Raw genomic sequence first — 27,484 nt, 5'->3', positions numbered from 1 at the left:
GAGATGGATAGAATGGAAGGATGAAGGAAGAAAGAGGCAGAGAAAGAAGATAAACAGGGAGAGAGAGAGTAAAGGGGGTTGACGACTAAAGAGAGAGAACAGAATAGAGGGAAAGGGAGTAGGAGGCAGAGGGGGGAGTCACATCAAGGAAATGAAAAGCAAGGGAAGGAGAAAGAGAGGTGTGGGCGACTCGCCCTGAGAGACGGTAGTCATGGTAACATATGAAAATGAAGGGATGAAAGATGAATAGAGACTTTTGGTAAGAGAGGGCAAATACATAAAAACAAGCTGCTAATTAAATGTCACACTAAAAGTAAATGCAGAGCAGTTACTACACGAACACAGACTCAAAGGATGGTGAGGACTCTCCCTCTCTCCTATCTCCCTCTCTCCTATCTCTTTATATGGTGGCATGTCTGACCTGTAGTCAGCTGGGGTCACACAGCATCTAGGGTCAAGGGGACAGGGTCAGGGATCAACATGACAGATCCCTCCCAAATCTTGAATATGTCAATAAACAGATCTTGAGAAAAGGAATTAACAGGATAGATCCTTAAAGATGAGTGTGTATGTGTGGGTGTGCGATCAATAAGGCCAGTATTTCATGGTAAGTGTGTGTTTGTGTGCGTGTGCTCTTAAAGGGGAAGATAAGTGTCATGTCAGTGCTTGTTCTAAAAGCGACACAGTCTCAGTTTGGACAGTGGCTGCTGCTGTAGGCCAGGCTTTTAGTTTCTCTCATCTCAATCCCATTTGCCTCTCTTCTACTCTACTTGTCCTCTTCCTATCTCACTTTTATATCCACTCTGTCTGTTTCTGACCTGTCCTTTCACATTCTGTCTCTCTCCTCCCCTCTCTCGCACTGTATCATCCCTGTCCTCTTTCATCCTCTCTCAGCCTCTCTCTCGCTCTGTGCTCTGCAGTGACAGTTAACAGAGGCAGCTGTTTACCGTCATTTATACATCAGTCATCCCTCGCTCTGGGGGTTCTCCACTCGGACACTCTCTCTCTCTGTCCACCATCACCCTCTTTTCCTCTCTGTGATCAGATGATCAGGAGAGAAGTAATTATGACTTATTATGACTGTCTGGGACCAGATGATCAGGAGAGAAGTAATTATGACTTATTATGACTGTCTGTGATCAGATGATCAGGAGGGAAGTAATTATGACTTATTATGAATGTCTGTGATCACTTGGGAGTATTAATTCCACACATATAATTATGGTAGAAATTTGAGAATTGCCCTGTTAATACTAGAATATTTACTGTACATAACATAGATATCAGTATTGCCAGTAATATGCTATTACTCAGCTATTTTCAGCTATAGTGATCAAAGAGGGTTATCATTATCAGTGTTAGTCAAGCCAAAGTCTCTTGTCCCAAAAACAACCATTTCATTGAGGTGTATCTACATAAAGTCATACAGCATCATATCTCATGTCAGCCCAAGAAGTTGTACCTTCAGTCCATCAGCCATGCATGGCTCCTGTACCTTCAGTCCATCAGCCATGCATGGCTCCTGTACCTTCAGTCCATCAGCCATGCATGGCTCCTGTACCTTCCGTCCATCAGCCATGCATGGCTCCTGTACCTTCAGTCCATCAGCCATGCATGGCTCCTGTACCTTCAGTCCATCAGCCATGCATGGCTCCTGGCTGAGTATTCTGATTATTTGACCTAAAAAAACATTACGTCCCTTGATAGCTTGAAATGCTGAGAAGTGCTTAAAATCCCTATTTGGACCGTGGGCTGGGCCATCCTAGAGGAAAGCAGACCTTATATAGCCTGGCCTACACTATATTTCAACTACCTGTATAAATAATGTGTAGATACATTTATTTGAGACAGCAGGCATTGCCATCTAGGCAGCTTCTACGGCCTAGTCCAGCCAAAGGACAAGGCAGTTGTAATTTTCTACAGTAAACACATTTGCAACTGTAAATGAAATCAAGAGGAATGGGTAATCATAAATACAATGCAGCCTACACTTAACACGGTAGGTAGTAACCCAATAATAAGCCTACCATGAATAACTTGCAAATGAGAGAGATGACTTGATTTACTACAGAACTTGAAATGCCCGGTAGCCTACGTCATGAGGCGTAGTCACTCACAGCCTCAAATTATGCGATGTCTAAACTCATTCTAGTAAGATCTCATGGGCTGGCTCGGGTTGACAAAGATTAGCAACGCCACATATAGGCTACAATGGAATGCTTCCCACTACAGTTGCCAACATTGCTGCAGTTTTCAATTATTTTGGTGTTGGTGTTTTGTCACATCGTTAGATAGGCCTACAGTACACACACGAAGGGAAATTATATTATCACGAAACCATGATTTGATCCTAACGAGGTGCTGCGCGCTATCACTCGTCCGGACACCATGGCACATACGCCGTGTCCCTTTGGCGGTGGGCTGAGCCACAGTGGTCTGTCCCTATCGCACCACGCGTCTCCTCGCCTCCAGCAACACCCCCTCTCCTCCTCACACACTGCCTCTACCGTCCCCCGTCCCCTCCCATCCCCGGGCTCTGCTCGGCTCTGTCTCCCCTCTCTACCACACATATATATCAGTATGTCTTTAGCACGGGTAGCGCTATACAGTCAGCGAGCGGAGAAGCCCGTTTAGTATTCCGAGCACAGGGGAAGAGAGGGAGGGAGGGGAGAGTGAAATACAAAGAAAAAAACAGGGTGAGAAGACAGAAAACACATTCCAAGACAAGAAAATAGGAAAGAATGAGAGGGGAGCGGAGAGATACCATATTGTTCATTTCTCCCTCTCAGTCTACCCCTCCGCCTTATTCTTCAATCCCAGGTGCAGTATTTGAACCCATTTTCCTGTCTTGGGGTAGAGGGCGGAATGTTGATTTTTAACGCGTCGCATCTGAAAAATAGGCTGGTGTTTAGATGAAAAGGGCAGGTAGGAGAGGGAGCAGTTTCGGATACAACATAGAGGTTTGATGATATTTCATTGTTGTCATATTAATACACGCCTATATGTCGTTATATAGGTTCGGCTACTCACCATAATATCCTGTGTGATCTTAAGTGTTATAGTCTATCTATACTCTAGCTATGTGCCACCTAACTGACTGTATGTCTTTCCGGTTCAAATATAAATTTTATGCATATTTTGTGCAGTGATGTGCGAATGTAATCTATTCTAATTTAATGTATAGCCCATTGGTTCGAGCGTTATGGCATGCATATAGTAGCCTATGTAGCCTACACTGTAGGTTATCTCTCGCACAAGTGTGCAGTGTGCATAGCATGTATGTGGGTTTATATGTCTGTCATTGCTCTCAGATAAATCCAACTTTTGAATGCATGTATAGGTGTATAGGGCGAAACACGCACACTCACACACACACACACACACACACACACACACACGCACACACACACACACACACACACACACACACACACACACACACACACACACACACACACACACACACACACACACAGCATGAGTAAGACAGGGGAAACATGTAGGAGCTGAAACGAGTGTTATTCCCCTCCACCCACCCCACCCCTCTCTCCTCTCCCTTCTCCCCTCTCCCCCCATCAAAGGCACAGTGGCTCTGGCTTTATGAGATAGACTTCCATAATTATGCAAATATGAATACGCTCATATGTAACCAAAGTCACAAGGATAGTCTCGATGGCTCACTGACTTCGACGTAAATGTAAGTGAAGTATGAAGCGAGGGCTTTCCACGTGCACTGTGTGGGTGGTGAGAATGTTGCCATCTTAGTATTGGACCAGTGAGCTGCTCTGCATATATGGATGTGCAGCTTCTTCCACCGGCTCTAGTCTGCACAGGAAGAGAGCGGAACCAGTATCCCAGGGTTCCTCACTGGCCTCTCGCTCAGCTTGGTGCTCGCGATGTGTTTCCTGTGTGACGATATAGATAATTTAGACACTCGCGGGAGCAGGCCTGAAGCAGCAGAGAGCCCTGCATGCAGCACAGCAGACTTCAGTGTGTGTGTGTGTGTGTGTGTGTGTGTGTGTGTGTGTGTGTGTGTGTGTGTGTGTGTGTGTGTGTGTTGTGTGTGTGTGTGTTTATGTGATGATGTAGGGACATAAACAGAATATTGAAACCTCCAACGTCGGATAGTTGTACTAAAAGCTTGCCTATGGGCTGTTACAGGCCAGCCTGGAGTAACCTAAAGGCTGAGTCGCAGGCAGCAAAGCTATTACCTTTAGTCAATAGACATTAATACAAGGTCTTCAATCTTGGCCTTGTATTTCTAGTGCCATCTCACAGCCAAATACAGGAAGCAGTCCTCTTTTGTAGCGGTAAAGGTATTTGGTAGTATCTATTTACCCTAGTGCATCAGTTTGACACAGTTGGATGAGCAGAGAGCACAGATGATATTGACCCAGACAGACATGACGCTGTGATGCACTGGCCTCGATAGGTAGGAAGTGATGCAAAGGTCCATGCCAGTGCTAGTGAGAAAAGGTCATGACCTCTGTGTGAGTCACGGAGGGCCCTGCATCCAGTGACTTCATGTCTTAAAGGATGAGTCTTGAGGTCGGAAGTGATAGTGCGCTTATAACACAAGTCCATGGAATACAGTAGAACAGACAGCACAGAACTGAGGAGAGGATGGTAGAGGAGAGGAGAGGATGGTAGAGGAGAGGATGGTAGAGTAGAGGAGAGGATGGTAGAGTAGAGTATGGTAGAGTAGAGTAGAGGATGGTAGAGGAGAGGATGGTAGAGTAGAGTAGAGTAGAGTAGAGGATGGTAGAGTAGAGTATGGTAGAGTAGAGTAGAGTAGAGTAGAGGATGGTAGAGGAGAGTAGAGTAGAGTAGAGGATGGTAGAGGAGAGGATGGTAGAGTGGTAGAGTGGTAGAGGAGAGGATGGTAGAGGAGAGGATGGTAGAGTAGAGTAGAGTAGAGTAGAGGATGGTAGAGTAGAGGAGAGGATGGTAGAGGAGAGGAGAGGAGAGGATGGTAGAGGAGAGGATGGTAGAGGAGAGGATGGTAGAGTATAGAGGTAGAGTAGAGTAGAGGATGGTAGAGGAGAGTAGAGTAGAGGAGAGGATGGTAGAGTAGAGTAGAGGAGTGGTAGAGGTAGAGGAGAGTAGAGGATGGTAGAGGAGAGGATAGAGTAGAGGAGAGGTAGAGTAGAGTAGAGTAGAGTAGAGTAGAGTAGAGTAGAGTAGAGGATGGTAGAGGAGAGGATGGTAGAGGAGAGGATGGTAGAGGAGAGGATGGTAGAGGAGAGGATGGTAGAGGAGAGGATGGTAGAGTAGAGTAGAGTAGAGTAGAGGATGGTAGAGTAGAGGAGAGGATGGTAGAGTAGAGTAGAGGATCGTAGAGGAGAGGATGGTAGAGGAGAGGATGGTAGAGGAGAGGATAGAGTAGAGTAGAGTAGAGTAGAGTAGAGTAGGATGGTAGAGGAGAGGATGGTAGAGTAGAGTAGAGTAGAGTGGTAGAGGAGAGTAGAGTAGAGTAGAGTAGAGTAGAGTAGAGTAGAGTAGAGTAGAGTAGAGGATGGTAGAGGAGAGGATGGTAGAGTAGAGTAGAGTAGAGTAGAGGATGGTAGAGTAGAGGAGAGTAGAGTAGAGTAGAGTAGAGGATGGTAGAGGAGAGGATGGTAGAGTAGAGGAGAGGATGGTAGAGTAGAGGAGAGGATGGTAGAGGAGAGGAGAGGATGGTAGAGTAGAGGAGAAGATGGTAGAGTAGAGGATGGTAGAGTAGAGTAGAGGATGGTAGAGTAGAGGAGAGGATGGTAGAGTAGAGTAGAGGATGGTAGAGTAGAGGAGAGGATGGTAGAGTAGAGGAGAGGATGGTAGAGTGCCAGTGCTAGTGAGAAAAGGTCATGACCTCTGTGTGAGTCACGGAGGGCCCTGCATCCAGTGACTTCATGTCTTAAAGGATGAGTCTTGAGGTCGGAAGTGATAGTGCGCTTATAACACAAGTCCATGGAATACAGTAGAACAGACAGCACAGAACTGAGGAGAGGATGGTAGAGGAGAGGAGAGGATGGTAGAGGAGAGGATGGTAGAGTAGAGGAGAGGATGGTAGAGTAGAGTATGGTAGAGTAGAGTAGAGGATGGTAGAGGAGAGGATGGTAGAGTAGAGTAGAGTAGAGTAGAGTAGAGGATGGTAGAGTAGAGTATGGTAGAGTAGAGTAGAGTAGAGGATGGTAGAGGAGAGTAGAGTAGAGTAGAGGATGGTAGAGGAGAGGATGGTAGAGTAGAGTAGAGGATGGTAGAGTAGAGTAGAGGATGGTAGAGTAGAGGATGGTAGAGGAGAGGAGAGGATGGTAGAGTTGAGGATGGTAGAGTAGAGTAGAGGATGGTAGAGTAGAGGAGAAGATGGTAGAGTAGAGTAGAGGATGGTAGAGTAGAGGAGAGGATGGTAGAGTAGAGTAGAGGATGGTAGAGTAGAGTAGAGTATGGTAGAGTAGAGGAGAGGATGGTAGAGTAGAGTAGAGGATGGTAGAGTAGAGTAGAGGATGGTAGAGTAGAGTAGAGGATGGTAGAGTAGAGTATGGTAGAGTAGAGGATGGTAGAGTGAGTAGAGTAGAGGAGAGGATGGTAGAGTAGAGTAGAGGATGGTAGAGTAGAGGATTGTAGAGTAGAGGAGAGGATGGTAGAGTAGAGTAGAGGATGGTAGAGTAGAGTAGAGGATGGTAGAGTAGAGTAGAGGATGGTAGAGTAGAGGAGAGGAGAGGATGGTAGAGGAGGGGATGGTAGAGTAGAGTAGAGGATGGTAGAGTAGAGTAGAGGATGGTAGAGTAGAGGAGAGGATGGTAGAGTAGAGTAGAGGATGGTAGAGTAGAGTAGAGGATGGTAGAGTAGAGTAGAGGATGGTAGAGTAGAGGAGAGGATGGTAGAGTAGAGGAGATGATGGTAGAGTAGAGTAGAGTAGAGGATGGTAGAGTAGAGTAGAGTAGAGGATGGTAGAGTAGAGGATGGTAGAGTAGAGTAGAGGATGGTAGAGTAGAGTAGAGGATGGTAGAGGAGAGGATGGTAGAGTAGAGGATGGTAGAGTAGAGTAGAGGATGGTAGAGAGGAGAGGATGGTAGAGTAGAGGATGGTAGAGGAGAGGATGGTAGAGTAGAGTAGAGGATGGTAGAGTAGAGTAGAGGATGGTAGAGTAGAGGAGATGATGGTAGAGTAGAGTAGAGTAGAGGATGGTAGAGTAGAGTATGGTAGAGTAGAGGATGGTAGAGTAGAGGATGGTAGAGTAGAGGAGAGGATTGTAGAGTAGAGTAGAGGATGGTAGAGTAGAGGATGGTAGAGTAGAGGAGAGGATGGTAGAGTAGAGTAGAGGATGGTAGAGTAGAGTAGAGGATGGTAGAGTAGAGTAGAGGATGGTAGAGTAGAGGAGAGGAGAGGATGGTAGAGGAGGGGATGGTAGAGTAGAGTAGAAGATGGTAGAGTAGAGTAGAGGATGGTAGAGTAGAGGAGAGGATGGTAGAGTAGAGTAGAGGATGGTAGAGTAGAGTAGAGGATGGTAGAGTAGAGGATGGTAGAGGAGAGGAGAGGATGGTAGAGTTGAGGATGGTAGAGTAGAGTAGAGGATGGTAGAGTAGAGTAGAGGATGGTAGAGTAGAGTAGAGGATGGTAGAGTAGAGGAGAAGATGGTAGAGTAGAGTAGAGGATGGTAGAGTAGAGGAGAGGATGGTAGAGTAGAGTAGAGGATGGTAGAGTAGAGTAGAGTATGGTAGAGTAGAGGAGAGGATGGTAGAGTAGAGTAGAGGATGGTAGAGTAGAGTAGAGGATGGTAGAGTAGAGTAGAGGATGGTAGAGTAGAGTATGGTAGAGTAGAGGATGGTAGAGTAGAGGATGGTAGAGTAGAGGAGAGGATGGTAGAGTAGAGTAGAGGATGGTAGAGTAGAGGATGGTAGAGTAGAGGAGAGGATGGTAGAGTAGAGTAGAGGATGGTAGAGTAGAGTAGAGGATGGTAGAGTAGAGTAGAGGATGGTAGAGTAGAGGAGAGGAGAGGATGGTAGAGGAGGGGATGGTAGAGTAGAGTAGAAGATGGTAGAGTAGAGTAGAGGATGGTAGAGTAGAGGAGAGGATGGTAGAGTAGAGTAGAGGATGGTAGAGTAGAGTAGAGGATGGTAGAGTAGAGTAGAGGATGGTAGAGTAGAGGAGAGGATGGTAGAGTAGAGGAGATGATGGTAGAGTAGAGTAGAGTAGAGGATGGTAGAGTAGAGTAGAGTAGAGGATGGTAGAGTAGAGGATGGTAGAGTAGAGTGGTAGAGTAGAGTAGAGGATGGTAGAGTAGGATGGTAGAGTAGAGGAGGATGGTAGAGAGAGAGGATGGTAGAGGAGAGGATGGTAGAGTAGAGTAGAGGATGGTAGAGTAGAGTAGAGGATGGTAGAGTAGAGGAGATGATGGTAGAGTAGAGTAGAGTAGAGGATGGTAGAGTAGAGGATGGTAGAGTAGAGGATGGTAGAGTAGAGTAGAGGATGGTAGAGGAGAGTAGAGGATGGTAGAGGAGAGGATGGTAGAGTAGAGGATGGTAGAGTAGAGTAGAGGATGGTAGAGTAGAGTAGAGGATGGTAGAGGAGAGGATGGTAGAGTAGAGTAGAGTAGAGGATGGTAGAGTAGAGTAGAGTAGAGGATGGTAGAGTAGAGTAGAGTAGAGGATGGTAGAGTAGAGAAGAGGATGGTAGAGTAGAGTAGAGGATGGTAGAGTAGAGGAGAGGATGGTAGAGTAGAGTAGAGTAGAGGATGGTAGAGTAGAGTAGAGGATGGTAGAGTAGAGGATGGTAGAGTAGAGGAGGATGGTAGAGTAGAGGAGAGGATGGTAGAGTAGAGTAGAGGATGGTAGAGGAGTAGAGGATGGTAGAGTAGAGGATGGTAGAGTAGAGGAGAGGATGGTAGAGTAGAGGATGGAGAGTAGAGTAGAGGATGGTAGAGTAGAGTAGAGGATGGTAGAGTAGAGTGGTAGAGGATGGTAGAGTAGAGGAGAGGATGGTAGAGTAGAGTAGAGGATGGTAGAGTAGAGGAGAGGATGGTAGAGTAGAGTAGAGGATGGTAGAGTAGAGTAGAGGATGGTAGAGTAGAGTAGAGGATGGTAGAGTAGAGTAGAGGATGGTAGAGTAGAGTAGAGGATGGTAGAGTAGAGGATGGTAGAGTGAGGATGGTAGAGTAGAGTAGAGGATGGTAGAGTAGAGTAGAGGATGGTAGAGTAGAGGAGAGGATGGTAGAGTGGTAGAGTAGAGGAGAGGATGGTAGAGTAGAGGAGAGGATGGTAGAGTAGAGTAGAGGATGGTAGAGTAGAGGAGAGGATGGTAGAGTAGAGGAGAGGATGGTAGAGTAGAGTAGAGGATGGTAGAGTGGTAGAGTAGAGGAGAGGATGGTAGAGTAGAGTAGAGGATGGTAGAGAGGATGGTAGAGTAGAGTAGAGGATGGTAGAGTAGAGGAGAGAATGGTAGAGTAGAGTAGAGGATGGTAGAGTAGAGGAGAGGATGGTAGAGTAGAGTAGAGGATGGTAGAGTAGAGTAGAGGATGGTAGAGTAGAGTAGATGGTAGAGTAGAGGAGAGGATGGTAGAGTAGAGTAGAGGATGGTAGAGTAGAGTAGAGGATGGTAGAGTAGAGTAGAGGATGGTAGAGTAGAGGAGAGGAGAGGATGGTAGAGGAGGGGATGGTAGAGTAGAGTAGAAGATGGTAGAGTAGAGTAGAGGATGGTAGAGTAGAGGAGAGGATGGTAGAGTAGAGTAGAGGATGGTAGAGTAGAGTAGAGGATGGTAGAGTAGAGTAGAGGATGGTAGAGTAGAGGAGAGGATGGTAGAGTAGAGGAGATGATGGTAGAGTAGAGTAGAGTAGATGATGGTAGAGTAGAGTAGAGTAGAGGATGGTAGAGTAGAGGATGGTAGAGTAGAGTAGAGGATGGTAGAGTAGAGTAGAGGATGGTAGAGGAGAGGATGGTAGAGTAGAGGATGGTAGAGTAGAGTAGAGGATGGTAGATGAGGAGAGGATGGTAGAGTAGAGGATGGTAGAGGAGAGGATGGTAGAGTAGAGTAGAGGATGGTAGAGTAGAGTAGAGGATGGTAGAGTAGAGGAGATGATGGTAGAGTAGAGTAGAGTAGAGGATGGTAGAGTAGAGGATGGTAGAGTAGAGGATGGTAGAGTAGAGTAGAGGATGGTAGAGGAGAGTAGAGGATGGTAGAGGAGAGGATGGTAGAGTAGAGGAGGGTAGAGTAGAGTAGAGGATGGTAGAGTAGAGTAGAGGATGGTAGAGGAGAGGATGGTAGAGTAGAGTAGAGTAGAGGATGGTAGAGTAGAGTAGAGTAGAGGATGGTAGAGTAGAGTAGAGTAGAGGATGGTAGAGTAGAGAAGAGGATGGTAGAGTAGAGTAGAGGATGGTAGAGTAGAGGAGATGATGGTAGAGTAGAGTAGAGTAGAGGATGGTAGAGTAGAGTAGAGGATGGTAGAGTAGAGGATGGTAGAGTAGAGGATGGTAGAGTAGAGTAGAGGATGGTAGAGTAGAGTAGAGGATGGTAGAGGAGAGGATGGTAGAGTAGAGGATGGTAGAGTAGAGTAGAGGATGGTAGAGTAGAGTAGAGGATGGTAGAGGAGAGGATGGTAGAGTAGAGTAGAGGATGGTAGAGTAGAGTAGAGGATGGTAGAGTAGAGGAGAGGAGAGGAGAGGATGGTAGAGTAGAGGAGAAGGTGGTAGAGTAGAGGAGAGGAGCGTAGAGTAGAGGAGAGGATGGTAGAGTAGAGTAGAGGATGGTAGAGTAGAGTAGAGGATGGTAGAGTAGAGGAGAAGATGGTAGAGTAGAGGAGAGGATGGTAGAGTAGAGGATGGTAGAGTAGAGGATGGTAGAGTAGAGTAGAGGATGGTAGAGTAGAGTAGAGGATGGTAGAGTAGAGGAGAGGATGGTAGAGTAGAGTAGAGGATGGTAGAGTAGAGGAGAGGATGGTAGAGTAGAGGAGAGGATGGTAGAGTAGAGTAGAGTAGAGGATGGTAGAGTAGAGGAGATGATGGTAGAGTAGAGGAGAAGATGGTAGAGTAGAGTAGAGGATGGTAGAGTAGAGTAGAGGATGGTAGGGTAGAGGAGAGGATGGTAGAGTAGAGTAGAGGATGGTAGAGTAGAGTAGAGGATGGTAGAGTAGAGTAGAGGATGGTAGAGTAGAGGAGAGAATGGTAGAGTAGAGTAGAGGATGGTAGAGTAGAGGAGAGGATGGTAGAGTAGAGTAGAGGATGGTAGAGTAGAGTAGAGGATGGTAGAGTAGAGTAGAGGATGGTAGAGTAGAGGAGAGGATGGTAGAGTAGAGGAGGTAGAGTAGAGGAGAAGATGGTAGAGTAGAGGAGAGGATGGTAGATGAGGAGAGGAGAGTAGAGTAGAGTAGAGGATGGTAGAGTAGAGTAGAGGATGGTAGAGTAGAGGAGAGGATGGTAGAGTAGAGGAGAGGATGGTAGAGTAGAGTAGAGGATGGTAGAGTAGAGTAGAGGATGGTAGAGTAGAGTAGAGGATGGTAGAGTAGAGGAGAGGATGGTAGAGTAGAGGAGATGATGGTAGAGTAGAGGAGAAGATGGTAGAGTAGAGGAGAAGATGGTAGAGTAGAGGAGAGGATGGTAGAGTAGAGTAGAGTAGAGGATGGTAGAGTAGAGGAGATGATGGTAGAGTAGAGGAGAAGATGGTAGAGTAGAGGAGAGGATGGTAGAGTAGAGTAGAGTAGAGGATGGTAGAGTAGAGGAGATGATGGTAGAGTAGAGGAGAAGATGGTAGAGTAGAGTAGAGGATGGTAGAGTAGAGTAGAGGATGGTAGGGTAGAGGAGAGGATGGTAGAGTAGAGTAGAGGATGGTAGAGTAGAGTAGAGGATGGTAGAGTAGAGTAGAGGATGGTAGAGTAGAGGAGAGAATGGTAGAGTAGAGTAGAGGATGGTAGAGTAGAGGAGAGGATGGTAGAGTAGAGTAGAGGATGGTAGAGTAGAGTAGAGGATGGTAGAGTAGAGTAGAGGATGGTAGAGTAGAGGAGAGGATGGTAGAGTAGAGGATGGTAGAGTAGAGGAGAAGATGGTAGAGTAGAGGAGAGGATGGTAGAGTAGATGAGAGGATGGTAGAGTAGATGAGAGAATGGTAGAGTAGAGGAGAAGATGGTAGAGTAGAGGAGAAGATGGTAGAGTAGAGGAGAGGATGGTAGAGGAGAGGAGAGGATGGTAGAGTAGAGGAGAGGATGGTAGAGTAGAGTAGAGTATGGTAGAGTAGAGGAGAGGATGGTAGAGGAGAGGAGAGGATGGTAGAGTAGAGTAGAGGATGGTAGAGTAGAGTAGAGGATGGTAGAGTAGAGTAGAGGATGGTAGAGTAGAGGAGAGGATGGTAGAGTAGAGGAGAAGATGGTAGAGTAGAGGAGAGGATGGTAGAGTAGATGAGAGGATGGTAGAGTAGAGGAGAAGATGGTAGAGTAGAGGAGAAGATGGTAGAGTAGAGTAGAGGATGGTAGAGGAGAGGATGGTAGAGGAGAGGAGAGGATGGTAGAGTAGAGGAGAGGATGGTAGAGTAGAGGAGAGGATGGTAGAGTAGAGGAGAAGATGGTAGAGTAGATGAGAGGATGGTAGAGTAGATGAGAGGATGGTAGAGTAGAGGAGAAGATGGTAGAGTAGAGGAGAAGATGGTAGAGTAGAGTAGAGGATGGTAGAGGAGAGGATGGTAGAGGAGAGGAGAGGATGGTAGAGGAGAGGAGAGGATGGTAGAGTAGAGTAGAGGATGGTAGAGTAGAGGAGAAGATGGTAGAGTAGAGGAGAGGATGGTAGAGTAGATGAGAGGATGGTAGAGTAGATGAGAGGATGGTAGAGTAGAGGAGAAGATGGTAGAGTAGAGGAGAAGATGGTAGAGTAGAGTAGAGGATGGTAGAGGAGAGGATGGTAGAGGAGAGGAGAGGATGGTAGAGTAGAGGAGAGGATGGTAGAGTAGAGTAGAGTAGGTAGAGTAGAGGAGAGGATGGTAGAGGAGAGGAGAGGATGGTAGAGTAGAGTAGAGGATGGTAGAGTAGAGTAGAGGATGGTAGAGTAGAGTAGAGGATGGTAGAGTAGAGGAGAGGATGGTAGAGTAGAGGATGGTAGAGTAGAGGAGAAGATGGTAGAGTAGAGGAGAGGATGGTAGAGTAGAGAGAGGATGGTAGAGGATGGTAGAGTAGAGGAGAGGATGGTAGAGTAGAGGACAAGATGGTAGAGTAGAGGAGAGGATGGTAGAGTAGAGTAGAGGATGGTAGAGTAGAGGATGGTAGAGTAGAGGATGGTAGAGTAGAGTAGAGGATGGTAGAGTAGAGGATGGTAGAGTAGAGTAGAGGATGGTAGAGTAGAGGAGAGGATGGTAGAGTAGAGGAGAGGATGGTAGAGTAGAGTAGAGGATGGTAGAGTAGAGGAGAGGATGGTAGAGTAGAGGAGAAGATGGTAGAGTAGAGGAGGATGGTAGAGGAGAGGATGGTAGAGGAGAGGAGAGGATGGTAGAGTAGAGGAGAGGATGGTAGAGTAGAGTAGAGGATGGTAGAGTAGAGGAGTGTAGAGGAGAGGAGAGGATGGTAGAGTAGAGGAGAGGATGGTAGAGTAGAGGAGAGGATGGTAGAGTAGAGGAGAAGATGGTAGAGTAGAGTAGAGGATGGTAGAGGAGAGGATGGTAGAGGAGAGGAGAGGATGGTAGAGTAGAGTAGAGGATGGTAGAGGAGAGGATGGTAGAGTAGAGGAGAGGATGGTAGAGTAGATGAGAGGATGGTAGAGTAGAGGAGAAGATGGTAGAGTAGAGGAGAAGATGGTAGAGTAGAGTAGAGGATGGTAGAGGAGAGGATGGTAGAGGAGAGGAGAGGATGGTAGAGTAGAGGAGAGGATGGTAGAGTAGAGGAGAGGATGGTAGAGTAGAGGAGAGGATGGTAGAGTAGAGGAGAAGATGGTAGAGTAGAGGAGAGGATGGTAGAGTAGAGTAGAGGATGGTAGAGTAGAGTAGAGGATGGTAGAGTAGAGGATGGTAGAGTAGAGGATAGATGGTAGAGTAGAGTAGAGGATGGTAGAGTAGAGTAGAGGATGGTAGAGTAGAGTAGAGGATGGTAGAGTAGAGTAGAGTATGGTAGAGTAGAGTAGAGGATGGTAGAGTAGAGGAGAGGATGGTAGAGTAGAGTAGAGGATGGTAGAGTAGAGGAGAGGATGGTAGAGTAGAGGATGGTAGAGTAGAGGAGAAGATGGTAGAGTAGAGGAGAGGATGGTAGAGTAGAGTAGAGGATGGTAGAGTAGAGGAGAGTAGAGGATGGTAGAGTAGAGTAGAGGATGGTAGAGTAGAGTAGAGAGAGGATGGTAGAGTAGAGTAGAGGATGGTAGAGTAGAGGAGAGGATGGTAGAGTAGAGGAGAGGATGGTAGAGTAGAGTAGAGTCTGGTAGAGTAGAGGAGAGGATGGTAGAGTAGAGGAGAGGATGGTAGAGTAGAGTAGAGGATGGTAGAGTAGAGTAGAGGATGGTAGAGTAGAGTAGAGTATGGTAGAGTAGAGGAGAGGATGGTAGAGTAGAGGAGAGGATTGTAGAGTAGAGGAGAGGATGGTAGTGTAGAGTAGAGGATGGTAGAGTAGAGTAGAGGATGGTAGAGTAGAGTAGAGTAGAGGATGGTAGAGTAGAGTAGAGGATGGTAGAGTAGAGTAGAGTATGGTAGAGTAGAGTAGAGGATGGTAGAGTAGAGTAGAGTATGGTAGAGTAGAGTAGAGGATGGTAGAGTAGAGGAGAAGATGGTAGAGTAGAGGATGGTAGAGTAGAGTAGAGGATGGTAGAGTAGAGGAGAGGATGGTAGAGTAGAGGAGAGGATGGTAGAGTAGAGGAGAAGATGGTAGAGTAGAGGAGAGGATGGTAGAGTAGATGAGAGGATGGTAGAGTAGATGAGAGGATGGTAGAGTAGAGGAGAAGATGGTAGAGTAGAGGAGAAGATGGTAGAGTAGAGGAGAAGATGGTAGAGGAGAGGATGGTAGAGGAGAGGAGAGGATGGTAGAGTAGAGGAGAAGGTGGTAGAGTAGAGGAGAAGATGGTAGAGTAGAGGAGAAGATGGTAGAGTAGAGGAGAAGATGGTAGAGTAGAGTAGAGGATGGTAGAGTAGAGGAGAGTAGAGGATGGTAGAGTAGAGTAGAGGATGGTAGAGTAGAGTAGAGTAGAGGATGGTAGAGTAGAGTAGAGGATGGTAGAGTAGAGGAGAGGATGGTAGAGTAGAGGAGAGGATGGTAGAGTAGAGTAGAGTATGGTAGAGTAGAGGAGAGGATGGTAGAGTAGAGGAGAGGATGGTAGAGTAGAGGAGAGGATGGTAGAGTAGAGTAGAGGATGGTAGAGTAGAGTAGAGGATGGTAGAGTAGAGTAGAGTATGGTAGAGTAGAGGAGAGGATGGTAGAGTAGAGGAGAGGATGGTAGAGTAGAGGAGAGGATGGTAGAGTAGAGTAGAGGATGGTAGAGTAGAGTAGAGGATGGTAGAGTAGAGTAGAGTAGAGGATGGTAGAGTAGAGTAGAGGATGGTAGAGTAGAGGAGAAGATGGTAGAGTAGAGTAGAGGATGGTAGAGTAGAGTAGAGTATGGTAGAGTAGAGTAGAGGATGGTAGAGTAGAGGAGAAGATGGTAGAGTAGAGGATGGTAGAGTAGAGTAGAGGATGGTAGAGTAGAGGAGAGGATGGTAGAGTAGAGGAGAGGATGGTAGAGTAGAGGAGAAGATGGTAGAGTAGAGGAGAGGATGGTAGAGTAGATGAGAGGATGGTAGAGTAGATGAGAGGATGGTAGAGTAGAGGAGAAGATGGTAGAGTAGAGGAGAAGATGGTAGAGTAGAGGAGAAGATGGTAGAGGAGAGGATGGTAGAGAGGAGAGGATGGTAGAGTAGAGGAGAAGGTGGTAGAGTAGAGGAGAAGATGGTAGAGTAGAGGAGAAGATGGTAGAGTAGAGGAGAAGATGGTAGAGTAGAGTAGAGGATGGTAGAGTAGAGTAGAGGATGGTAGAGTAGAGGAGAGGATGGTAGAGTAGAGTAGAGGATGGTAGAGTAGAGTAGAGGATGGTAGAGTAGAGTAGAGTATGGTAGAGTAGAGGAGAGGATGGTAGAGTAGAGGAGAGGATGGTAGAGTAGAGTAGAGGATGGTAGAGTAGAGTAGAGGATGGTAGAGTAGAGTAGAGGATGGTAGAGTAGAGTAGAGTAGAGGATGGTAGAGTAGAGTAGAGGATGGTAGAGTAGAGTAGAGTATGGTAGAGTAGAGTAGAGGATGGTAGAGTAGAGTAGAGTATGGTAGAGTAGAGTAGAGGATGGTAGAGTAGAGTAGAGGACGGTAGAGTAGAGTAGAGGATGGTAGAGTAGAGTAGAGGATGGTAGAGTAGAGTAGAGGATGGTAGAGTAGAGTATGGTAGAGTAGAGGATGGTAGAGGAGAGGATGGTAGAGTAGAGTAGAGGATGGTAGAGTAGAGTAGAGGATGGTAGAGTAGAGGAGAGGATGGTAGAGTAGAGGAGAGGATGGTAGAGTAGAGGAGAGGATGGTAGAGTAGAGGAGAGGATGGTAGAGTAGAGGAGGGGATGGTAGAGTAGAGTAGAGGATGGTAGAGTAGAGTAGAGGATGGTAGAGTAGAGGAGATGATGGTAGAGTAGAGGATGGTAGAGTAGAGGATTGTAGAGTAGAGGATGGTAGAGTAGAGGAGAAGATGGTAGAGTAGAGGATGGTAGAGTAGAGGAGAGGATGGTAGAGTAGAGTAGAGGATGGTAGAGTAGAGTAGAGGATGGTAGAGTAGAGGAGAGGATGGTAGAGTAGAGGAGAAGATGGTAGAGTAGAGGAGAGGATGGTAGAGTAGATGAGAGGATGGTAGAGTAGATGAGAGGATGGTAGAGTAGAGGAGAAGATGGTAGAGTAGAGGAGAAGATGGTAGAGTAGAGGAGAAGATGGTAGAGTAGAGGAGAAGATGGTAGAGTAGAGGAGAAGATGGTAGAGTAGAGGAGAAGATGGTAGAGTAGAGGAGAAGATGGTAGAGTAGAGGAGAGGATGGTAGAGTAGAGGAGAGGATGGTAGAGTAGAGGAGGGGATGGTAGAGTAGAGTAGAGGATGGTAGAGTAGAGTAGAGGATGGTAGAGTAGAGGAGAAGATGGTAGAGTAGAGGATGGTAGAGTAGAGGATGGTAGAGTAGAGGATGGTAGAGTAGAGGAGAAGATGGTAGAGTAGAGGATGGTAGAGTAGAGGAGAGGATGGTAGAGTAGAGTAGAGGATGGTAGAGTAGAGTAGAGGATGGTAGAGTAGAGGAGAGGATGGTAGAGTAGAGGAGAAGATGGTAGAGTAGAGGAGAGGATGGTAGAGTAGATGAGAGGATGGTAGAGTAGATGAGAGGATGGTAGAGTAGAGGATGGTAGAGTAGAGGAGAAGATGGTAGAGTAGAGGAGAAGATGGTAGAGTAGAGTAGAAGATGGTAGAGTAGAGTAGAGGATGGTAGAGTAGATGAGAGGATGGTAGAGTAGAGTAGAGGATGGTAGAGTAGAGGAGAAGATGGTAGAGTAGAGGAGAAGATGGTAGAGTAGAGGATGGTAGAGTAGAGGAGAGGATGGTAGAGTAGAGGAGAAGATGGTAGAGTAGAGGAGAAGATGGTAGAGTAGAGGAGAAGATGGTAGAGTAGAGGAGAAGATGGTAGAGTAGAGTAGAGAAGGGCAGTATTCTAAAGAACTCAAGAGAAGAGGACATAGCTGTGCTTTTTAAAGTGAGGTATTGAAATAGAAAACTATATAATCATATTGTTATGAAAATGCATTATGTGAAATGAATCAAACACTCTGCATACGGTGGAATATCCTGTTCTTTTTAAGCTACTAGATGTGTAACATCATAATAGGTCATCTTTCCTCAGGAGAAAACAAAACGTTCCTGAAAGTAATGAGAGGTAGATTTGAGATGACTCTACAGGTAAAAGAAACCAAAATGTTCCTGAAAGTAATGAGAGGTAGATTTGAGATGACTCTACAGGTAAAAGAAACCAAAACGTTCCTGAAAGTAATGAGAGGTAGATTTGAGATGACTCTACAGGTAAAAGAAACCAAAACGTTCCTGAAAGTAATGAGAGGTAGATTTGAGATGACTCTACAGGTAAAAGAAACCAAAACGTTCCTGAAAGTAATGAGAGGTAGATTTGAGATGACTCTACAGGTAAAAGAAACCAAAACGTTCCTGAAAGTAATGAGAGGTAGATTTGAGATGACTCTACAGGTAAAAGATACCAAAACGTTCCTGAAAGTAATGAGAGGTAGATTTGAGATGACTCTACAGGTAAAAGAAACCAAAACGTTCCTGAAAGTAATGAGAGGTAGATTTGAGATGACTCTACAGGTAAAAGATACCAAAACGTTCCTGAAAGTAATGAGAGGTAGATTTGAGATGACTCTACAGGTAAAAGAAACCAAAACGTTCCTGAAAGTAATGAGAGGTAGATTTGAGATGACTCTACAGGTAAAAGAAACCAAAACGTTCCTGAAAGTAATGAGAGGTAGATTTGAGATGACTCTACAGGTAAAAGAAACCAAAACGTTCCTGAAAGTAATGAGAGGTAGATTTGAGATGACTCTACAGGTAAAAGAAACCAAAACGTTCCTGAAAGTAATGAGAGGTAGATTTGAGATGACTCTACAGGTAAAAGAAACCAAAACGTTCCTGAAAGTAATGAGAGGTAGATTTGAGATGACTCTACAGGTAAAAGAAACCAAAACGTTCCTGAAAGTAATGAGAGGTAGATTTGAGATGACTCTACAGGTAAAAGATACCAAAACGTTCCTGAAAGTAATGAGAGGTAGATTTGAGATGACTCTACAGGTAAAAGATAACAAAAAGAAAAGGGAGCTAATAGAAAATAATCCCATCAGCTTCATTGAGATGCGTCTGAAACATCCCATTAGCTGTACCTCATGGATTACCTCTCTTTGTCTCTTCTTGCATCGTGCAAATTTTCACACAACCTGTCTTTGCTCATTTACATTTTCTCTCACTCAAACACATAGGTTGTCGTTTTTCAGACAGAGCGTTACTTCGAAAAGCAAAGGAATTCTGTTAAAAGGTAACAGTTGCTGAGCCTGTAGAGTGAAAGTCAGCCGTGCAAATGAGAAGGAGACGATGAAATCTTCTAAACCCATCCAAGTGTTTGATTTGTCTCTGAAAGTAATCCAAACTGCTTCGCCCTTTGGTCGAATTCACCATTTCTGTTGCGGTGAAAGGAAAAGGGAAGTCCCTCAAGAAAGACTGACGTCTGATGTGAAATAATGTGCAATATTTCAAAGGACGTGCTGACATTACCATAATCTCTGCATAATAGTCGCTACACAGCAGGTAATGTGATATTATACTAATTTTGACATAATGCAAAGCTGTGATGTTGAACGTATTCTGTATGAGAGACATACTGTGTCAGGCTCAGGTGTGATGCCTTCCTTTGAAGAGGAAACCCAGTGAATGAGCTGAGATTTACGCTTCTCTCCTATGATCCCCTGTGTGTGAAATGCGTGCTTTTTGGGTTTCAATGTGTCACAGTTCACACATTCACTCCTCTCCTCCTCTTCTGCCTTTTTGGCTTTTCTTAACAAATTAACAAACTGGCACAACCTCAGAGATTCATCACACTCTAGAGAGAGAGAAGGCCCCGAGAGCATGCCCAGAATCAGTTGTCCCAAAGCAAACATCTGGCCTAAAACCAGTGCTTAGGTGCACTTTCAGTCAACATCATTCATCACATGTTAAATGTGTTTAGCTGGAGGGGGTCTCTGATTGGACAGTGACTTTACTAACCATCTGTTTTTTGCCATAAGATTGGGCAGTAGCCTTGGTTATCCGTCTCTGACCTTAGTGGGCGCCTGACTGCTCTCTGCTACATGATTGGACAGTGACCTTACTGGTGCCAGATTAATGTTTTGTGATTGGAACGTGACCTTCCTGGTTCCCGAGTCCATGTTGGGTGTTTGAGCAGTGAATTTACAAGCATTTTGTGATTGGACAGTGACCTCACACCACTTACCTATTCTCTGTTGTTTGATTGGACAGTGACCTTCCTGGTTGCATAGGCTGTCTATTGTGATTGGACAGAGCACGTCCTTGGTTTTCCAGTCTCTGTAGTGTGATTAGACAAATACCTTCCCTGCTGTCCCGTCGCTGTAGTGCGATTGGACAGTGACCTTCCTGGTTGACCGGTCTCTGTTGGTGTATTGGTTGCCTAAGGTTATTGATTTAAAACAGGGCAGCAGTCAATGGAATGTCTGTGGGAGGTTTGTGTTCCTTTGTGGCTGTGAGCTTCTCAGTATAGAGTGTTGTATGGAGGAAGAGATGAGTCTGTACGTGTCTGATATTTATCAGTAAATAATGAGGCTCTGTAAATATTTTGCTTCTAGTAAATTGCACAGCCAGACCTTGATTACTATTGTTGCTATGTCACCAACACTGCCTCCTGCTCCATTCCATTCCTTTCTACTTACCTTTCATCTCCTCCTCTCCCTCCTTTCATCTAATGTCCATATCGCTCCTTTCTCTCCCCTCTTTCTCATACCATCTCATTCTCTCTCACATACACATCCATACACATTCTCTTTCACATACCATCTCCTTCTCTCTCACAGACACATCCATACACATCCTCTTTCTCATACCATCTCCTTCTCTTTCACATACACATCCATACATATTCTCTTTCTCATACCATCTCCTTCTCTTTCACATACACATCCATACACATTCTCTTTCTCATACCATCTCATTCTCTTTCACAGACACATCCATACACATCCTCTTTCTCATACCATCTCATTCTCTTTCACAGACACATCCATACACATTCTCTTTCTCATACCATCTCATTCTCTTTCTCATACCATCTCATTCTCTCTCACAGACACATCCATACACATTCTCTTTCTCATACCATCTCATTCTCTTTCACAGACACATCCATACACATTCTCTTTCTCATACCATCTCATTCTCTTTCTCATACCATCTCATTCTCTCTCACAGACACATCCATACACATTCTCTTTCTCATACCATCTCATTCTCTCTCACAGACACATCCATACACATCCTCTTTCTCATACCATCTCCTTCTCTTTCACATACACATCCATACACATTCTCTTTCTCATACCATCTCATTCTCTCTCACATACACATCCATACACATTCTCTTTCTCATACCATCTCCTTCTCTTTCACATACACATCCATACACATTCTCTTTCTCATACCATCTCATTCTCTTTCACAGACACATCCATACACATCCTCTTTCTCATACCATCTCATTCTCTTTCACAGACACATCCATACACATTCTCTTTCTCATACCATCTCATTCTCTCTCACAGACACATCCATACACATTCTCTTTCTCATACCATCTCATTCTCTTTCACAGACACATCCATACACATCCTCTTTCTCATACCATCTCATTCTCTCTCACAGACACATCCATACACATCCTCTTTCTCATACCATCTCATTCTCTCTCACAGACACATCCATACACATTCTCTTTCTCATACCATCTCATTCTCTCTCACAGACACATCCATACACATCCTCTTTCTCATACCATCTCATTCTCTTTCACATACACATCCATACACATTCTCTTTCTCTCCCCTCTCTTTTCCTGCCTCCCCCTGATGTTCTTGCTGCCATTTGAGAGGACCAGTTTTGTGCCAGACAGCCATTCCTCAGATTGAGATATGCTGGGTTTTAAAGTCACACTCAGAAAGATTTACTATCTCAGTCTGGATGGAGGGGAGTGGAGCGGGGATACAGACTGGGGTGTTGGGTTGGGGGTAGCGTTTTAATGCGCTAATCTCAGACTCATTTTTTACAATGGAGCGAGCTGAGATGGACAGATAAATGGACCTAGTTGAGTCTGAGTTTCCTTTCTGAACCTATTCCAGACTAATTGACGGACCTAATATGCCTATCAGAAGTTTTCAGATAGAGAGAAAGAGTGTGTTTGAGAGAGAGTGAGAGAGAGAGATGAGGAAGGAGAAATGGCACCAACATGTCCTGTCCTGAGTCTTGTCCTGATTGAAATGTGTCTCTTCTTAATGCTGTGATGGATTGATGGATTGATGGCCAGGGAGATAGATGGACAAAAAAGCAACACTTTGCTAGGGAGGTTGTCAGTCACTGCACAAAGACTGATGCTGACATTTCACAGAACCAGAATCATCAAATGATAAATAGATGTTCCTTTGGCCGAACAGGATTCTCATTGTACAAGTGGGCCTACCTCTCGCTGATACGACGTCTCATTGGACGTTCTGGCAGCAGACACCTCACTGATGAGAAATCTTATTACAGATTGCCAGCTATTACTGTGAATGTAGACATTCATTCATTTATGTATTTTTAGACATATTTCTACCATATATCGCTGCAGACACACTGACCGTTTGAAAGGGAGAGAGCTATAGAGAACGAGAAAGTTGGGGCATTGACCTGTTTTGGGAGACAGAATGAGTTCAAAACAAAGGGAGAATGTTAAGGAGCTCTGGAAATAGAGTTCTCTGACAAAAGGACAAAGAGGACACAACGTCTGTCTGTATGTGCACTGAAACACTAACAGTCCTGGGATTTTACAGTCTGTGTACTACTGAGAGCATCCAAACAACAAGAGACAAATTCAATGTAATACCCTTGTGTAACCATTGTAATACAATCTCTATCACAATCTCTGTGGATTTTGTTATTGACCTCATTCAGTAATGTGTTGTCATTGTCTTTCAGGTGATGTTGGAGCCATTTTTAAGACATTCTATGAATCTAGGTTGGAGGAAAACCAGGAAAACTACTGCATTCCATTGAATCTGCTTGGAACTACATTACCCAGAGCTGAACTGTGCTCTAAATGCTGTTAGAGCTATCCCTATCTCTGTGACATTAGAAAAAGAAGAACACAAACTAGTATAAGGTTATGAATTTGTTGGAAGCATAACCAAGTGTTGTTCAGCTGTATCTTGGTGGAGAAGACATTTCAAACATGAGAGGGACTCCTAGGCTTTACAAACAACTCTAATACAGGTATGTTGACATAAAACAGAAATAAAAATGTACCATAAACCAGGTTTCCATCCAACCATTAAACGCAGATGAATTACCTGACATATAAAAAAAAGTCAAGGCTGATGGAAACAGGAAATGTCCGACAGACAATTTGTTCATTCGACATGTTGGGATCTTTTTGTGTCTGTAAAACTAGTTATCTGAGAAATGGTAACGGGAACGCCTTCATGCACAAATATTGATATAATAACCATCATGTCGAAAATAAACTTGGAGTCACACGATGACCTCCCACCACGACATGGAAGAGCAGGAAAGGTCTACAGGCAGATCATGAACTTCACATGGTGGTTAAGTGCACGTTGGTCATGCAAATTTCCAAGAAGATAAATATCGAGGGTAGGCTATTATTTGAATTCTGGGGATATGATGATCGGTGCTTGGCTGCCAATTATCATATCAGTGAACTTGTCTAGAGAGCATGCGCCAAAACCTGATTGGCCAAGAATGCTATTTATCACAACAGTTTTTGTGACAAAACCATCGGTACCCCATTTAATGTACATGTTTTATCCGGTACATAGGAACTTAACCACAAAAGTGATTTTTACCACACACAGACGTTTATCCACAATGGGTTAGTTTGATGGAAACTCACCTCTGGTGGGAAAATGCACATATTGTTTTATGCAGATTTGAGAATATTTGCATGAAAATCTGTCACCAATTGGTACAATGATAACAGTACCTATTTATACATCGTCTTTCATCTTCTTTTTCCTAATCTTTTCCATTAATTTCTCTCAGGAAAAGACAAAGGGGTGGGTTTGGCTCACATTTATGGGCGTGTCAGACATGGAGGGTCTCTGCTAGACTCCGCCTAAGTAGACAGCACCTGACAGAGCCCCTCCCCTTATTCCTGGATTGGTCCAATCTCCCCCGGGCCCACCCATTTCTCCAGACCCTCCAAGGAACGTGGTCGGATCGAACCTCTTCTCACCCAGGTGCCGTCCGTTTGGTGAGGGCGGCGAGGGCTGTGCTGTGATTGGTTGACTGCGGGTGGGAGTGCAATGCGGATTGGAGGATGTCGGGGGACTGGGATGAAGACCACCTGTGTAAGAAGGCTCTCACTCTGGTGGAGGAGTTGTGCTTACACTCCTCAGCGAAGGACAGCCATGAAGCCAGCTGCCGAGATTTTGTCTACATGATGAGGGGACAGCAGCACGAAACAGGTAACAACATAGTAACATACAGTAACATACAGGAATCATTCACATACACTAACATACACTAACATACAGTAACATACAGGAATCATTCACATACACTAACATACAGTAACATACAGGGATCATTCACATACACTAACATACAGTAACATACAGGAATCATTCACATACACTAACATACAGTAACATACAGGAATCATTCACATACACTAACATACAGTAACATACAGGAATCATTCACATATACTAACATACAGTAACACACAGGAATCATTCACATACACTAACATACAGTAACATACAGGAATCATTCACATACACTAACATACAGTAACATACAGGAATCATTCACATACACTAACATACAGTAACATACAGGAATCATTCACATACACTAACATACAGTAACATACATGCATCATTAACAACACACTAACATACAGTAACATACATGCATCATTAACAACACACTAACATACAGTAACATACAGGAATCATTAACAACACACCAACATACAGGCATCATTAACAACACACTAACACACAGTAACATACAGTAACATACAGGAATCATTAACAACACAGTAACATACAGTAACATACAGGAATCATTAGCAACACAGTAACATACAGGAATCATTAGCAACACACTAACATACTGTAACATACAGGAATCATTAACACACACTAACATACAGAAATATACAGGATTCATTAACAACACAGTAACATACATGCATCATTAACAACACACTAACACACAGTAACACACAGTAACATACAGGAATCATTAACAACACAGTAACATACAGGAATCATTAGCAACACACTAACAAACAGGCATCATTAACAACACACTAACATACTGTAACATACAGGAATCATTAACAACACACTAACATACAGGCATCATTAACAACACACTAACACACAGTAACATACAGTAACATACAGGAATCATTAACAACACACTAACATACAGGCATCATTAACAACACACTAACACACAGTAACATACAGTAACATACAGGAATCATTAACAACACAGTAACATACAGTAACATACAGGAATCATTAGCAACACAGTAACATACAGGAATCATTAGCAACACACTAACATACTGTAACATACAGGAATCATTAACACACAGTAACATACAGTAACATACAGGAATCATTAACAACACAGTAACATACAGTAACATACAGGAATCATTAGCAACACAGTAACATACAGGAATCATTAGCAACACACTAACATACTGTAACCCACAGGAATCATTAACACACACTAACATACAGGAACAAACAGTAACATACAGGAATCATTAACAACACAGTAACATACAGTAACATACAGTAACATACAGGAATCATTAACAACACAGTAACATACAGTAACATATATTAATCATTAACAACACACTAACACACAGTAACATACAGTAACATACAGTAATCATTAACAACACACTAACATACAGTAACATGCAGGAATCATTAACAACACAGTAACATACAGTAACATACAGGAATCATTAACAACACACTAACACACAGTAACATACAGGAATCATTAACAACACACAGTAACATACAGAAATCATTAACAACACACTAACACACAGTAACATACAGTAACATACAGGAATCATTAGCAACACACTAACACACAGTAACATACAGTAACATACAGGAATCATTAACAACACAGTAACATACAGGAATCATTAACAACACACTAACATACAGTAACATACAGGAATCATTAACAACACACTAACATACAGGAATCATTAACAACACACTAACATACAGTAACCATTAACAGAGTAACATACAGGGATCATTAAAAACACAATAACATACAGGAATCATTAACAACACACTAACACACAGTAACATACAGTAACATACAGGAATCATTAGCAACACACTAACACACAGTAACATACAGTAACATACAGGAATCATTAACAACACAGTAACATACAGGAATCATTAACAACACACTAACATACAGTAACATACAGGAATCATTAACAACACACTAACATACAGGAATCATTAACAACACACTAACATACAGTAACCATTAACAGAGTAACATACAGGGATCATTAAAAACACAATAACATACAGGAATCATTAACACACACTAACATACATGAATCAACAACACAGTAACATGCAGAAACATACAGGAATCATTAGCAACACACTAACATACTGTAACCCACAGGAATCATTAACACACACTAACATACAGGAACAAACAGTAACATACAGGAATCATTAACAACACAGTAACATACAGTAACATACAGTAACATACAGGAATCATTAACAACACAGTAACATACAGTAACATATATTAATCATTAACAACACACTAACACACAGTAACATACAGTAACATACAGTAATCATTAACAACACACTAACATACAGTAACATGCAGGAATCATTAACAACACAGTAACATACAGTAACATACAGGAATCATTAACAACACACTAACACACAGTAACATACAGGAATCATTAACAACACACAGTAACATACAGAAATCATTAACAACACACTAACACACAGTAACATACAGTAACATACAGGAATCATTAGCAACACACTAACACACAGTAACATACAGTAACATACAGGAATCATTAACAACACAGTAACATACAGGAATCATTAACAACACACTAACATACAGTAACATACAGGAATCATTAACAACACACTAACATACAGGAATCATTAACAACACACTAACATACAGTAACCATTAACAGAGTAACATACAGGGATCATTAAAAACACAATAACATACAGGAATCATTAACAACACACTAACACACAGTAACATACAGTAACATACAGGAATCATTAGCAACACACTAACACACAGTAACATACAGTAACATACAGGAATCATTAACAACACAGTAACATACAGGAATCATTAACAACACACTAACATACAGTAACATACAGGAATCATTAACAACACACTAACATACAGGAATCATTAACAACACACTAACATACAGTAACCATTAACAGAGTAACATACAGGGATCATTAAAAACACAATAACATACAGGAATCATTAACACACACTAACATACATGAATCAACAACACAGTAACATGCAGAAACATACAGGAATCATTAACAACACAGTAACAACCAGTAACATACAGGAATCATTATAAACATAGTAACACACAGTAACATACTTGAATCATTAACAACACACAGTGAAAT

At 43.6% G+C, this 27,484-nt stretch overlaps 1 long non-coding RNA gene across 1 annotated transcript; it reads left to right on the top strand.

Moving 5' to 3' along the window:
• Window positions 1-2,678: 2,678 nt before the first annotated feature.
• On the top strand, window positions 2,679-24,112 carry LOC139400119 (uncharacterized). The gene is made up of 3 exons (XR_011632417.1): window positions 2,679-2,820; window positions 22,707-23,000; window positions 23,790-24,112. It is a non-coding gene; the product is annotated as an uncharacterized lncRNA (long non-coding RNA).
• Window positions 24,113-27,484: the final 3,372 nt, after the last annotated feature.

This window comes from Oncorhynchus clarkii, unplaced genomic scaffold, assembly GCF_045791955.1.
Source record: "Oncorhynchus clarkii lewisi isolate Uvic-CL-2024 unplaced genomic scaffold, UVic_Ocla_1.0 unplaced_contig_13144_pilon_pilon, whole genome shotgun sequence".
Classification (NCBI taxonomy): Eukaryota; Metazoa; Chordata; class Actinopteri; order Salmoniformes; family Salmonidae; genus Oncorhynchus; species Oncorhynchus clarkii.
The sequence above is the reverse complement of the archived record's forward strand: the minus strand, read 5'-3'. Positions and strand labels throughout refer to the sequence as shown.